Below are 15,737 nucleotides of genomic sequence, written 5' to 3'. Positions count from 1 at the left end.
TGCCTAGTAACCCTATTTTCTTCATGTGCCTAGTAACCCTATTTTCTTCATCTGTCGAGTTAGTATAGAAATTCCTTCATGTGCTGAGTTGCCTAGTGTATGCCGAGTGATTCTTCATGTGCCGAGTTACCCAGTGTATGCCGAGTGTTTCTTCATGTGCCAAGTTACTCAGTGCATGTCAAGTGTTTCTTCATGTGCCAAGTTACCCAGTGTAAGTTGAGTGTCAGTATTTAGATGTGATTTTTTGAGGCGACTTGTAGGATTTATTTCATTTGTGACATTTATGTTAAGATCTTTTCTTGAGATGAGTCCAAACTATTTTTGGGTCAGCCTTCCTCTTATGTAATGATTATAGAATGATCTATAAGCCATTTTGGCAAGAATAAATAGAATGTTCAGGCTTAGAATTAGGCAAGTTTTGGAGAAGCTTTTGAAAAGAAGATTAGAGAGCAGAACTGAAAGTACAAATTTGCAGTTGGATCTTTGAATGTGAATGTATTTGTAATTGTTCGTAACCCAGAAGGCCTTACAGTTGGGCATGTACAAAGATATCTTGATGGATCAATAAAAGTAATTCACTCTTTTTCCTCCTTTGGTTGCTATCCACTTGTGTTTTCTTCCGTTGTGTTAACTCTTGCAGGGTGGTTTGGATAGCTGGTTGAGCCTTTGGCCCTAGTTATTCACCCTTTTGCCTACATCAAATTGGTTCTAGATTTCATTGTTCCTTCCATCTATATCTTCTTTTATCTTGTTCCTATGCTTCAAGACTTCACATAACCTTACTAACTAAATTTCTTGTTCTCTTCTTAGCTTTCTTACTTCTTCTTGCAATGAACCATTCTTTTCTAGTAATTCTTTGATTGCTTCATTGGCTTTATCTGAATTGCTTAAATGAAGGTCTTCAATTCTTTCTTCAATGTAGAGTTGATCATTCATTTGAATTGCAAGTTCTTTTCTTCTTTTCAAGTATTGAGAGAGTTGCTCATTTGCTTTCTTGAGTTGGGCAACTGCCATTTCTAAAATCCAACTTTTTATTATCAATGGCTTTTTCAAGTCTCAATATCTCCATGGCCTTGATCTTTGCTCAAGCTATTAAGCTTTCTACTAAGAACCAAAAAAGCTCTAAAACCAATTTTTGGAAATATTCAAGACTAAGCTAAGTTACTAAGAGGAGAGGGGTGAATAAGTAACTTATAAAACTTCAAAAAATTTAACATTTAATCAAACCATTCAATTAACATTTAATCCATCATATAAATTATGATCTAATTGCATGCATAAGAAACTGAAAAACATTCATAATACAAAGACACAAAGATTTGGTGACCCCCAAAACTTCTAAATAGAATGTAAAACTAGGGTGGGAATGATACTCACAACTTTAGTAGTGCAGTATAAAGTTAGCCTATTAAAGCTTACATTGACCACTTTTGATGATTTGCCCTTTTAGGAGCAATAAGTATTGCTAGATACACCTTGTGAAAGGATTTCCAAACATATAGTTAAGTATACACTCAGTAAAGAGATTTACAAAAGACTGTTAGGTCTACCTTGTGAAAGGATTTGACTGATCTACCTATTAGGATGAAATAGTAAATGATCTTTAATTTGCAACTTGGCTTGTTGAATGAGATTCCTTTGTATACTAATCACCTTTTGTCGAAGATATGTCTTTGTTGCTCCTTATGCTATTATGGCCTTTACAGTTCACTCCTACTTTTCTCTAATGTAATTTGTATTCACATCTTTTTATTTTTCACATATTACATAATCCATGCTTTGGATATGATACAATGCATTACATATATATCAATCCAATTATACAAATTACAAAGTTGGCCATCATACAAGTTACCAAAAATGTTACAAAGTCAACCGACATGAAGACATTTAGGTTTTGAAGACTGACTCAGTGAGGTTTTAATACTTGGCATCCACTATCAATACTTGGCATTGTCATGCACTTGAGACATAGAAGCTCAGTCCATACTGCACTTGAGACATTGTGAAACTCATCATATAAATTGAGTCTCTTGATTTACATTGTATGACTTGGTAAATCTTCTTACTTTGAGCTAATATAAATCGAGTCTTATTTAACACTAGGAAGCTAGGTTTGTTAGTGTAGTTTTTTATTTTTCCTATTTTGCTAGGTTTTTCCTACACTTTTGATAATTTTGCTTAGGTTAATAAAGCATGTCTTATTAGGTGAATGGTTGTGAGGTGTCACCTTCCTACATGTGAGCATCTATTAGCTATCTTGGGAAGACACTTTGCTATCTTTAGTCCAATAGATGGTTGCTCCTCATTGGTTGGTGTTGCCACCTCCTCCCTCTTCCTAGCCTATATAAGCATGCTACCTGGCTTGTATTTGTATCTCTTGTTTTTGCATCCTCTTAATGCTATTTTGCTTCTAGCATTTGCATTACTCTCTTGGAGACTAACTCTATGATGCTATTTTGATTTTGTATCATTTGCATTCATAGTTTAGATATTTACTCTTTGCACTAGTTTTTTGGGTTATTAATCTTTTCAGATTCTAACATGGTATCAGAGCTTTTCTATGTGCAAGAGTATATTTTAGTTTCCTTATTTGAGAGATTCAAGGGGGGCAAATAAACTTTATTGTAGTTTTTTGAAAAATGAAGTATGCTCTTCTCTTGCATCTTTGGATGATCCCGAGAATCAGAAAAGTTTTGACAAAAACAATTTTTCTGTGGGGTTTCAATCTCAAATCTAACAACCAACTTGCATATTTGGAATTTTCAATCAGTTTTGCAGGTTTCAGCATGCCATTGATGGACTTAAGAAGCTGATCCAGCATTTGCATGTCATATTTTGGTTGTTGGGGTCATTTTTTGATTTTTGGAGCCATTTTTTGCTGTTAAAGGCGTATGATTTACACTACAACAACATCTTCTGTACATCAGCAAGAAAAATGCTTTCTGGGTTTTGTTCGCAGCCCCGAAAAACCATTTGGGTATCTTTTAAAGTTTGCATGCAGGCTATATATTTTTCAAAATTGAGCATGCAAAGCTACAGCATACTCCTCTCCGTTGGCAGTCGCAGATTTGAATGCAGTTTTCAAATGTCTCGTTCTTCCTCATACGGACTCCGATTTTGATGATTCTTGTTATGAACTTGGCTATTTTTTTGTGCTCTATCCACTAGTGGAGTTGTTTTTTGATTTTCATGCATGAATTCTTCAGAAATTGCAGATTCATAGCCGTGACTGTGCACAGTTTTCATTTTGGAAACTTCGAAGGATCATAACTTTCTCATACGACCTCGTATCGAGGTGATTCTTTTTTTGAAAGTGCATGATTTTTCGAGTAGATCACAATGGTGCTATTTTCTTCCTTGATTATTGTGCCCATGTTTTACTTTTAGCATATGGTCTTCATGAGGAGGCCCTCTTAGTTTTTCTTTCGTAACTTGAGCATACGGACGTATTTTTTCAATCCGAAAAATGCATTGGAAAGCTAGTTCTGAGATGGAGATGATGGTACAAGTTTTTTTTATTTTTTCTACAATCTGGTTGCTTGTTTTGGTAGTCAAAGCCAGATGTTCTATTTTGTCTTCCAAGAGCCATATCTCGCTCATTCAGACTCTTTTTTGGGCTCGCCAGATATCGTTGGAAAGCTGGTTATGTGAGTTATTCAGTTGCAGAGGTCTTTTATCTAGATTTTGCTCTAGGTTCTTTCTCCTTCGAGTTTTACACTTTCGCACTCTGGCGGATTACTTGGATTCTACAGGTCCTGGAATCTCTTCTTCTATTCTTTTGGCTCACTTTTCTTTTTGACTTCTGAGCATTGTATGCTTCTATTCTGTTGCATTCCTTTTTCTGTAAATGCACTGAGATAAAGTGCCTGCTTTTGCATATCTGGGATCTTGTACACCTTGTGTTTGTTTGTACTCGCACTCAGTTATAAAGTGCCATGGGGGGTCATGATGTTTTTCCATTTTGTGTTCATCCACCTTTGTCAAGTGAATTTTTCTTCCACGACATTAGCCCATGCAATGTGTCGGTGACACCGCCCTTTATCCTGTGCTTGTACTTCTATTGCACTATTGGTATTCCTGATTCTTCTTCTTACAGATGTTTTTGGCATTGCATTTCAGTGTTCCTATCACCCCTCTCCCTGTTCAGCATTATGGGGGGGTTCACTTGTTGTTCTATGCTTCTTTGGTTGATGGTTTGTGCCTTCTATTTTCATGGAGGTTCTACAGATCAGCATTTTGACAAAGTTTGTAGCTTCATGCTTCAGAGATGCTTCATGCTCTTTTTTGTTCCTCTCTTTGGGACATTTCCTAGATTGGAGGCTTAGTTTCCTTCATCTAGTTCTTTTTCTTGTATTGGGTACCTGATCAGGCCTTATTGCCGGGACCCATTTTCCTACTTTCATAGCTTTGCTAGGTTAGCATCCACCTAAGCTTCGCTTATGGGGGGTGTTAGTGTAGTTTTTTATTTTTCCTATTTTGCTTGATTTTTCCTGCACTTTTAATAATCTCGCTTAGGTTAATAAAGCATGTCTTATTAGGTTAATGGTTGTGAGGTGTCACCTTCCTACATGTGAGCATCTATTAGCTATCTTGGGAAGATACTTTGCTATCTTTAGTCCGATAGATGGTTGCTCCTCATTGGTTGGTGTTGCCACCTCCTCCCTCTTCCTAGCCTATATAAGCATGCTACCTGGCTTGTATTTGTATCTCTTGTTTTTGCATCCTCTTAATGCTATTTTTCTTCTAGCATTTGCATTACTCTCTTGGAGACTAACTCTATTATGCTATTTTGATTTTGTATCATTTGCATTCATAGTTTAGCTATTTACTCTCTGCACTAGTTTTTTGGGTTATTAATCTTTTCAGATTCTAACAAGGTTAACACTAGACTCTCATCACATACACTACTAACTCAGTGAACATTGCACTTGTTGGTAACCATTGATAAACTCGCCATAAATTTAAATGCACAATTTACACTTCTAGTCTTCATATTAATTGAATCTACTTGATAACCACTAGGTTTTGTGCAAAGGACTTGGTGGCAACTGTAGAACTCAGTGAAAACTAAAATACATGGCAAACACTGTGAACTATACACTAAGCTCGATAGCTATATACAATCTGAATAAATATATGTCACTAATAACAAAAGTGACTGATATGTCAATAATTATGATCTTGGATTTGATGAAGACTTCATTCTCTAGGGGCTTGAGGATTTCTTTGTCCCTTTGATTTTAATAAGATTATCTTTTCACTATGATCTACTTTACAAAGAGTTTGCATCGAGTCCATACTCTTGCTAAAGTGGGGGCTTAATGTATCATCTTAAAATAGAAGAACTTTTATGTTAAGAGTGTTTAGCCCTCCAAGTAAGTGGTTTGGGGTAACTTTAAACACTTTGAATAGGTCTTTGCATGGATCTAGCTCTCTCTCTCTCTCTCTCTCTCTCTCTCTCTCTCTCTCTCTCTCTCTCTATATATATATATATATATATATATATATATATATATATAAACTATTTTTGACAAACTACTTTGTTAAACTAAGGACATTGACCTTTAATTCAAGGATGACCTTCTAGGAAAAAGTCAACCTTGACCCTGACCTAGGGTAGGGTTGAACTTGTCCCTAACCCGAGTCTCATTTTCAATTTTTGGGAGTTTTAGGATCTTGAGCTTTGGAAAGTTTCTTTTCCCACTTTTGGGTTGGTTGTTTTAGGTTTTGAAATGGTAGACTCTTAAATTCCATTTAATCTAGGTCCATTCCTAGGGGTTAAGGTTAAATGGCATTTAATTCTCCTATGTCAACCTTCTCTAGGAATTTGTGCCCTAGATCTCTATATAAGAAAGTATTCTTCCCTCATTTTGACATCTAATTTTTATCCACACACATCTACAAGCTATCTAATTATTATGTGAGCATCCACCTACATTAAGTGAATTTCTATCAAGTATTCAAGTATCCAATTTATCAAGGAGATCCATGGAAGAATTTTTTACACACAAGTGAACAAAATGGCCGATGTGATCTTTAACTCATGTATGGAAAATGAATGTAGAGGAGGGAAAATAAATATAGATTCAATATTTTCCTCCACATTTTTCAAATCAATATTATCTTTTAAAAATATATATGTAATGTCATCTATTTTTTCCATACCTTGAGTCCTTCAATTATTGGATTGCCCATGTGATTCTTCAATTTAAATTTGCTGCATTGATTCTTCCAAAGGAAAAGAAGGAAAAGAATTTGTTAGAGGCTCAAAAACACATGAATCCTTTCCTGCTTCTTGGAAATCATTTGACTTTTTAGGTTGTAATAATGCTTCATTAGTCTCCAAGAGATCAAATAGGAATAATTCATAATCAACTTCATGCCCATAGGAAGAGCCATCCAAGCATGTTGAGAGACATTGCATTGTTTGATCAGACATACTTTTAGAAGAGCATCTGTCATCAATCATTTATTGTGTGTGTTGATCTTTCAAACCTTCCTAAACAATATTAATTGGTAAAATATCAATATTAGTCTCAAATATAAAAGAATCAAATTCTACATTTGAAACATCCTTTGATAAGTTTTCATTTTATCTTTCACCCCCCAGGGCTTTGTTTGATAGGAGGTATATTTGGGCCAATCATTGAGTTATTTGATTGTGAGGCACATTCATCATCATAATCAACATTTAGATCGTAGGCTCTAGCCACACTACATGAAGTGGTTTCAATCATAGGAGAGATTCGGTGATCTTCATCATTGAAAACCATTAAATTTTTGTAAATAGGAGGTGCTCATTTAATTGCTTTGAGAATGAGCCTTTTTGTTTAGGCTTTTTCTTTAGATAATCCTTTTGTTCATAGAGATTAATTCCTATCTATGTAATTTCTTTACACTTCATTCCACTTAGAATCATTTCATCTTCTAAATTAATGGCTTCCCTTCATGCATCTTGCAACCTTTGCAATTTTAAACGAAGAAGCAAGAATTTAATTTCTATTTGTATAGAAGCAATGAAAACACACAACTGGTTATTTTCAGTTGGTTGGCTAGTTAGAGGTATCTTACCAACACTTCTATCAAATATGTCAATAAAATTTCTCATGACTTCCCCTTCTTTAATCTTGATTTGAAAGAAATTTAATAACATCTTAGCAACATCAACCATAGGCATAAATCTCTAAAGAAATTTTACCTCGAGATCATTCCAACAAGTGATGCAACTATCAAGTAAATTCTAGAACCAATCTATTGTGCTTCCAATGAGGCTTCCAACAAATAATCTAACAAATACATTCTCCTCTTGCACACCAAGAATCCTGCAGGCAACTGTAGTTGCTTTAATGTGATCATTGGGGTCTTGATTTGCAGCACCAGAAAACTTTGGGAGATATTCTAATGAATTCTTAGGTAAGGCTGAGTGTTAAGATAAAGAAAATGACCCAATTTGAGCCCCCCATGACTAGGCTACAACCAAAGCCATAACACCAAAATTCTTTCACCACAATTAATTAAAGTCTCCAACCTCCATCCTTCGAGAGGTAACCTTCACATTTCCAAGAAAAGAAAAGCACTAGAACTTGCTTTGTTTCCCCAACATAGTTGCCAAAAGTAGTTAGTAAAAAGGTTTGTCCTCTCCAAAAAGCACCTTTACAATTGACTCTTGAATACCCAAAAGAAGACAAACTTTGAAACTAACAATAGAGTCACTTGCAGTTATCGTGTCAACTACTCTCTAAATTTTGAAATAGAGGTACAACTCCCTCCTTTTGATTTAAAATAATTGATTTTCTAATATGCATTTAACCAAAACGAAAAGAAGGAACACTAACATTCATTCATCAACATGATATGAATGTGAACTTTAATTTAAATACTTTTGAAAGGAAATTTGTCTAATCAATCTTCCTACTTACAGAGAAACAAAAGGGAAATTTGATATTCACTGCATGTATAGTGCATAAAACCTCAAGATTCCATGACACATAAGAAAACTTGATAAATGAACAAGATCATATTCCAAACATGGCTAGAGTAACTACAAGATCATTTCGAACTAGAGAAATGTAAATTCAAACCATAGGATCTAAAATTAAATTTCTCTTTATTCCAAATATGTAAACAAAAAAACCATAGGATCATTTTATCCCTACATCATAAATAAGTTTGCAAAATAAAATCAATTTCTCCTTCCCTTTCTTTGTTACAAATACTCTGACTTAAAATGCCTTCCCCTGTATTGAAAAATGTGCCAACATTTCTCCCCTACCTGAGAAGAACAAGAAGACATTACAATTATTCTTCACCTATTAAATAATTTTCAAAGAAGTTCAACTACCCCCCAACTTCTTCCGAACTAATTTAATTTTTATCTCTTTACTTTATCCCCCACTCCAATTTCACAAATCACTATGCACATTACAATAATAATTAATTCTATTAAGAATTAATTATTTTACATTTTTCTTCAAATTCAGTCCACTCCCCCTAACTCACTTCTTTTCACATAATAATAATTATTTAATTCTTGTAGAAGTAATTATGTGAGAAATTAATGTTCTTTTTAAATTAATTTGACATTTAATTATTTTGCATTTAAATATATTAATATTTAACTCTTTTAGGAATTAAATATATTAATATTTAACTCTTTTAGGAATTAAATATTATATAAAACAAAATAATTAATAAATTATTAATTTAAAAGCTATCTTTTTCTTTTTTTAATACCTTTTCACATAGTTGAGCAGGAGAGAAATACTTAGTGTTTCAAAACCCTAGGTAACAATCATCATCTTCATCATCTTCCTTATCATCACCTTCGTTATCATTTTTACTCTCTCAAGGGTCAGTTTCTCCTTTCTTGATAGTGGTTAACCCATAAATGAGTTTCCAGATTTGTGTTAATTTTTTAACATCTTCAATATTATTTTGGAGAATGTTAAAGGCTTTTTATTTAGGTGTGAACCTAACTGAATATTTCTTTATTGTCTTCACAATTTGTCACTTAGTCAACTCAGTCTCCCTGATTTGTCTTTTCAAATTTAGACAATAATGCCATTTTTGCTCAACCATGTCATATAGATTTTTAGGTACTGAGTTAACAAATTGTAGTGGTGTGGCCTTAAACTTTGACATCATGGCATATAATGCCTCTTCCACTTGGTTCTTCTCCACTTTACCCAATTTATCAAATTCAACGTGACTAAAACCTGAAAATCTACATTATTCTTAACATTTTCACAAAGATTCTCAAGGTCTAAGAGAGGATTGTGACTCACCACCTTGAATTGGTTGTTATGATCTTATTCTATCTTCTCTTCATTAGAATCTAGTTGAGCCACAGGCTTCCTTCTCTATCTTTTCTTCTCCTGTCCTCCTTTCTCTATTTTCTTTTTCTTTCCACTAGCCTTTTGTGTTGTAGCAGTGTGCTAGCTCTAGTTATAGGTGTAGTGGGCTTTGGCTAACTTGGTTTAACAATTTTATTGGTCCTTTTCACTAGTTGTGCCTTTGCCTTCCTTTTCTTTTTCTTTGCAAGAGTAGTTGATTCCTTGGCTTCTTCTCCCTTGGCATCTTCAATCTTCTCCTCTTCTCCTCTTCTTTATCTTCTTTGATGCCTTATGTTTCTTCATGTGCTGAGTTACCCAGTGTAAGCTGAGTGTCATTATTTAGACATGATTTTTTGAGGTGACTTGTAGGATTTATTTCATTCGTGACATTTATGTTAAGATCTTTTCTTGGGATGAGTCCAAACTATTGTTGGGTCAGCCTTCCTCTTATGTAATGATTCTAGAATGATCTATAAGCCATTTTGGCAAGAATAAATAGAATGTTCAGGCTTAGAATTAGGCAAGTTTTGGAGAAGCTTTTGAAAAGAAGATTAGAAAGCAGAACTGAAAGTACAAATTTGCAGTTGGATCTTTGAATGTGAATGTATTTGTAATTGGTCGTAACCCAAAAGGCCTTACAGTTGGGCATGTACAAAGATATCTTGATGGATCAATAAAAGTAATTCACTCTTTTTCCTCCTTTGGTTGCTATCCACTTGTGTTTTCTTCCGTTGTGTTAACTCTTGTAGGGTGGTTTGGATAGCTGGTTGAGCCTTTGGCCCTAGTTATTCACCCTTTTTCCTGCATCAAATTGGTTCTAAATTTCATTGTTCCTTCCATCTATCTCTTCTTTTATCTTGTTCCTATGCTCCAAGACTTCACATAATCTTACTAACTAAATTTCTTGTTCTCTTCTTAGCTTTCTTACTTCTTCTTGCAATGAACCATTCTTTTCTAGTAATTCTTTGATTGCTTCATTGGCTTTATCTGAATTGCTTAAATGAGGGTCCTCAATTCTTTCTTCAATGTAGATTTGATCATTCATTTGAATTGCAAGTTCTTTTCTTCTTTTCAAGTATTGAGAGAGTTGCTCATTTGCTTTCTTGAGTTGGGCAACTGCCATTTCTAAAATCCAACTTTTTATTATCAATGGCTTTTTCAAGTCTCAATATCTCCATGGCCTTGATCTTTGCTCAAGCTATTAAGCTTTCTACTAAGAACCAAAAAAGCTCTAACACCAATTTTTGGAAATATTCAAGACTAAGCTAAGTTACTAAGAGGGGAGGGGTGAATAAGTAACTTATAAAACTTCAAAAAATTTAACGTTTAATCAAACCATTCAATTAACATTTAATCCATCATATAAATTATGATCTAATCACATGCATAAGAAACTGAAAACATTCATAATACTAAGACACAAAGATTTGGTGACCCCTAAAACTTCCAAATAGAATGTAAAACTAGGGTGGGAATGATACTCACAACTTTAGTAGTGTAGTATAAAGTTAGCCTATTAAAGCTTACATTGACCACTTTTGATGATTTGCCCTTTTAGGAGCAATAAGTATTGCTAGATACACCTTGTGAAAGGATTTCCAAACATATAGTTAAGTATACACTCAGTAAAGAGATTTACAAAAGACTGTTAGGTCTACCTTGTGAAAGGATTTGACTGATCTACCTATTAGGATGAAATAGTAAATGATCTCTAATTTGCAACTTGGCTTGTTGAATGAGATTCCTTTGTATACTAATCACCTTTTTGTGAAGATATGTCTCTGTTGCTCCTTATGCTATTATGGCCTTTACAGTTCACTCCTACTTTTCTCTAATGTAATTTGCATTCACATCTTTTTATTTTTCACATATTACATAATCCATGCTTTGGATATGATACAATGCATTACATATATATCAATCCAATTATACAAATTACAAAGTTGGCCATCATACAAGTTACCAAAAATTTTACAAAGTCAACCAACATGAAGACATTTAAGTTTTGAAGACTAACTTAGTGAGGTTTTAATACTTGGCATTGTCAGGCACTTGAGACATAGAAGCTCAGTCCATACTGCACTTGAGACATTGTGAAACTCATCATATAAATTGAGTCTCTTGATTTACATTGTATGACTTGGTAAATCTTCTTACTTTGAGCTCAATATAAATCGAGTCTTATTTAACACTAGGAAGCTAGGTTAACACTAGACTCTCATCACATACACTACTAACTAAGTGAACATTGCACTTGTTGGTAACCATTGATAAACTCGACATAAATTTAAATGCACAATTTACACTTCTAGTCTTCATATTAATTGAATCTACTTGATAACCACTAGGTTTTGTGCAAAGGACTTGGTGGCAACTGTAGAACTTAGTGAAAACTAAAATACATGGCAAACATTGTGAACTATACACTAAGCTCGATAGCTATATACAATCTGAATAAATGTATGTCACTAATAACAAAATTGACTAATATGTAAATAATTATGATCTTGGATTTGATGAAGACTTCATTCTCTAGGGGCTTGAGGATTTTTTTGTCCCTTTGATTTTAATAAGATTATCTTTTCACTATGATCTACTTTACAAAGAGTTTGCATCGAGTCCATACTCTTACTAAAGTGGGGGCTTAATGTATCATCTTAAAATAGAAGAACTTTCATGTTAAGAGTGTTTAGCCCTCCAAGTAAGTGGTTTGGGGTAACTTTAAACACTTTGAATAGGTCTTTGCATGGATCTAGCTATTTTCCTCTCTCTCTCTCTCTCTCTCTCTCTCTCTCTCTCTCTATATATATATATATATATATATATATATATATATATATATATATATATATATATATATATATATATATATATATATATATATATATATATATATATTTATTTATTTATTTATTTATAAACTATTTTTTACAAACTTCTTTGTTAAACTAAGGACATTGACCTTTAATTCAAGGATGACCTTCTAGGAAAAAGTCAACCTTGACCCTGACCTAGGGTAGGGTTGACCTTGTCCCTAACTCGGGTCTCATTTTCAATTTTTGGGAGTTTTAGGATCTCGAGCTTTGGAAAGTTTCTTTTCCCACTTTTGGGTTGGTTTTTTTAGGTTTTGAAATGGTAGACTCTTAAATTCCATTTAATTTAGGTCCATTCCTAGGGGTTAAGGGTAAATGGCATTTAATTCTCCTATGTCAACCTTCTCTAGGAATTTGTGCCCTAGATCTCTATATAAGAAAGTATTCTTCCCTCATTTTGACATCTAATTTTTATCCACACACATCTACAAGCTATCTAATTATTATGTGAGCATCCACCTACATTAAGTGAATTTCTATCAAGTATTCAAGTATCCAATTTATCAAGGAGATCCATTGTTAGCCTTTGAAGGATTCAATCTCTATGGAGCCCTCTGTTAAAGATTTCCCCATCCACATTCATCGAAGCATTCTTCTATGCAAAGATACATTGAATATTGGTGTTGAAGATATAATACCATTGATTTGAGACATCATAAATAATAATTGCATGTATTTGGAGCATCTATACTTGTGGATTCAAGGATTTGAACCTTCCACAAGGATTTCCACATAAGCAAGGTGAATAGTTCCATTTACTATATTTATGCATATTATAATTTAAATTATATTTCAAGGTTAATTCTAAATTAGGGTTTGACTAAGGAAAACCATCCATCCAACAAACAAACTATTCTTCTTGCAGATACAAGTCTAGAACAATGAATTGGAAAGCTAATTTAGATACCCTTTTCATTGAACTTATGAGATTCATAAACAAAAATTTTGTCAGAGAAGTGCAAGTCAAGGTTAACTTTTTGGGGTACAATTGTGCCCTAGGTTAAAATTGTACCCCACTAATAGGGTCAAGGTTGACATCCCTTCAAAAAGACAATATTTATAGGTTCTCTCCATCTTGATATTTCTTGTTCAGAATGGATTGAAGATTTTCTAGAGACTACATATAGACATTAGAAAACAACATTTTCCAGATTCAAAGTTAGTATTTATCTTCTATCTATTTCAAGAATTAGGCACATAGTCCCCCATAATAGAAAGATCATATGACCCCCTTTCTCCCTATTTTCTATCACTTGATCCATTTCTACATTGAAGTGTTTAATCAATTTGGATAATTCCTTTTAGAAATTAGGGTTGAGAAGAGGTTTATATTTTCTTTATATTCACCTTGTATTATTTGAGTTGCTTTTATGTTGTAGATCTCTTTAATAACATTCAAATTCATTTTAAATAGAGTCAATTAGACTCTAGATGTAAAAGTTATGGCTTTCACAACAAAGCCTATTTTTATTTCTTCACACCCGATTAGGTTTTGAATTACCCAATTGATTTTTGAAGATGTTTTTTTCCTATAAACTCCATCTGATTTCAAAACCAAATTGGGCTTTTTCTAATGTATTTTGGCCAACCTTGGTAACCAAGTCTAGCCTCTTTTTAAAATTTGAAATAACCCTATTAGTCTTATGTAAAATCTCCTAATAGAGTACACACTTAGGATAGTGTTGTAAAGTCCTTAAAGGAGGTAGATCTTAGGAGATTTGATTGTATACTCTTAACAAAGTAATATTAGAATATTTTAGAGCAAATAAGAGGTGGACAGGGTGAATATTTCATCCTTAGGTCTAGATATACCAATTGAATTTTTAATCACTTCAAATATTTTAGATCTAAATTTTTAGTAGCTCAATCTTTATAGTAAATGATCAACAACATAAACTTGTAGTCCGCTATCCTAATAGTAAAAAACTTGTAGAACATAAAACATAAACAACAAAACATCTCAGATAACATCCATACAAATATGACACAAGGATTTAACGTAGAAACCCCAATTTGGGGAAAAAAACCCAGTAAAATGTCACCAATTTTTCACTATTCTATATTGAGCTATGTTAGGAGCCAACCCTATTCAAGGTTACAAAACACATTGTTAATGTGACCTTGTTAGGAGTGGTCTTGTTAAAGGGATTTAGAAAATTCCATTAGAATTCCACCTTGATTAAATTTTTTTTAAATGTATACAATGGTTAGAAAGTAATATTAGGTAGATTTGATAAATTCAACTCACTTTTCATATATAGATCACAAATCTAGTCCAACAATTGACTCATTGACTAGCCTCCATTAAAATATCCATCATTGATTTTCCTAGCAACCCTTCAAGTGATCACTCTTTACTTCAACACTGCACTATTCAATTTTCTACTCAAGTTTACCAATCAATAGAATCAACAACTTCTCCAACCTCTACTAGCTCTTCACCATCTCTACTAACATCTTTTAGTATATCCCTTGTGCCTTCTTAAATAGCTGATTCTAATATTTTTCCACTTAAACATCATCATAGATCTTAGGTTTGGTCAATTTCATCAAATCCTTCCAACATTTCATCTTCTCTTTTCTCTTCTAGAAAATTCTCAAAACTTCTCCTTGAGTCAATGCATAAAAATGCTCAAAAATGGTTTCCCTTGAATTAAATGTTCTAGGTTATCCAACCTTATCTTCAACATGCTTTTCATATTCAAAGAATTGAATTGTGTAAGCTAGAAATCAAAATTTCTACATAAGCTATGAAATTTTGTCCCTCAACTAAATGGTCTTTCTTAGAATACTTCTTGATACTCATTTGATATTGATGCTCAGTCAAAACTATATTTTCCTTGACTTATAATATCCCTCTATCAACTCTAGCATCACTCAGTATAAAATTCTAGCTCCTTAATCTTCTTCTCTTTTTCTTGGTCAAGCCTATGCATTCGGTCTTTCTTTGATAACTTCTTCTAGGCTTCAATACCACTATCTTCTCCACTTGGTTATGATGAAACACCCATATTATCTTGTCAAATTCTAACTAATCAAGTGCCCATTGTAGTTTCTTCATAACTCAACTTTTCTGCTAGGTCCTTTTTTTATGTTTTTCTTCTCAAATTCTCTTCATTAATCATCTTGATTGCCACTCCACTCAGATAGAAAATGTCTTACTAATAAGGTTTGACATCAATGATAACATAAAGAAATATCCAATTGTATCTCTAACAATCTCCCTCTTTCATAATGATGGCAACACATCTAATGACCATGCAATCCAAAACATCCAAGTTCTTTGAGAAGCTCCCTATGTGTTCAGTATTAGATCTCCATTTATATCCTTAGTTACATTTTGATTCTATTGGTGTAAATACGTATTTACTTATTACACTTACTTAAGTTTACTTAGGTTAATGCATTATTTAATTATTTTTCATTATTTTATTATTATTTTAGGTGACACACTTAGGAGTTTGTGTACTCTCATTGAGTTACACAACTCTAATTATGCACATGGTGTCTACAAAATAGGAGTATGCAT

This window comes from Cupressus sempervirens, chromosome 11 (genome assembly GCF_028749045.1).
Source record: "Cupressus sempervirens isolate cs-2001-9-10 chromosome 11, ASM2874904v1, whole genome shotgun sequence".
Classification (NCBI taxonomy): Eukaryota; Viridiplantae; Streptophyta; class Pinopsida; order Cupressales; family Cupressaceae; genus Cupressus; species Cupressus sempervirens.
This window is presented reverse-complemented; position numbering follows the sequence as displayed.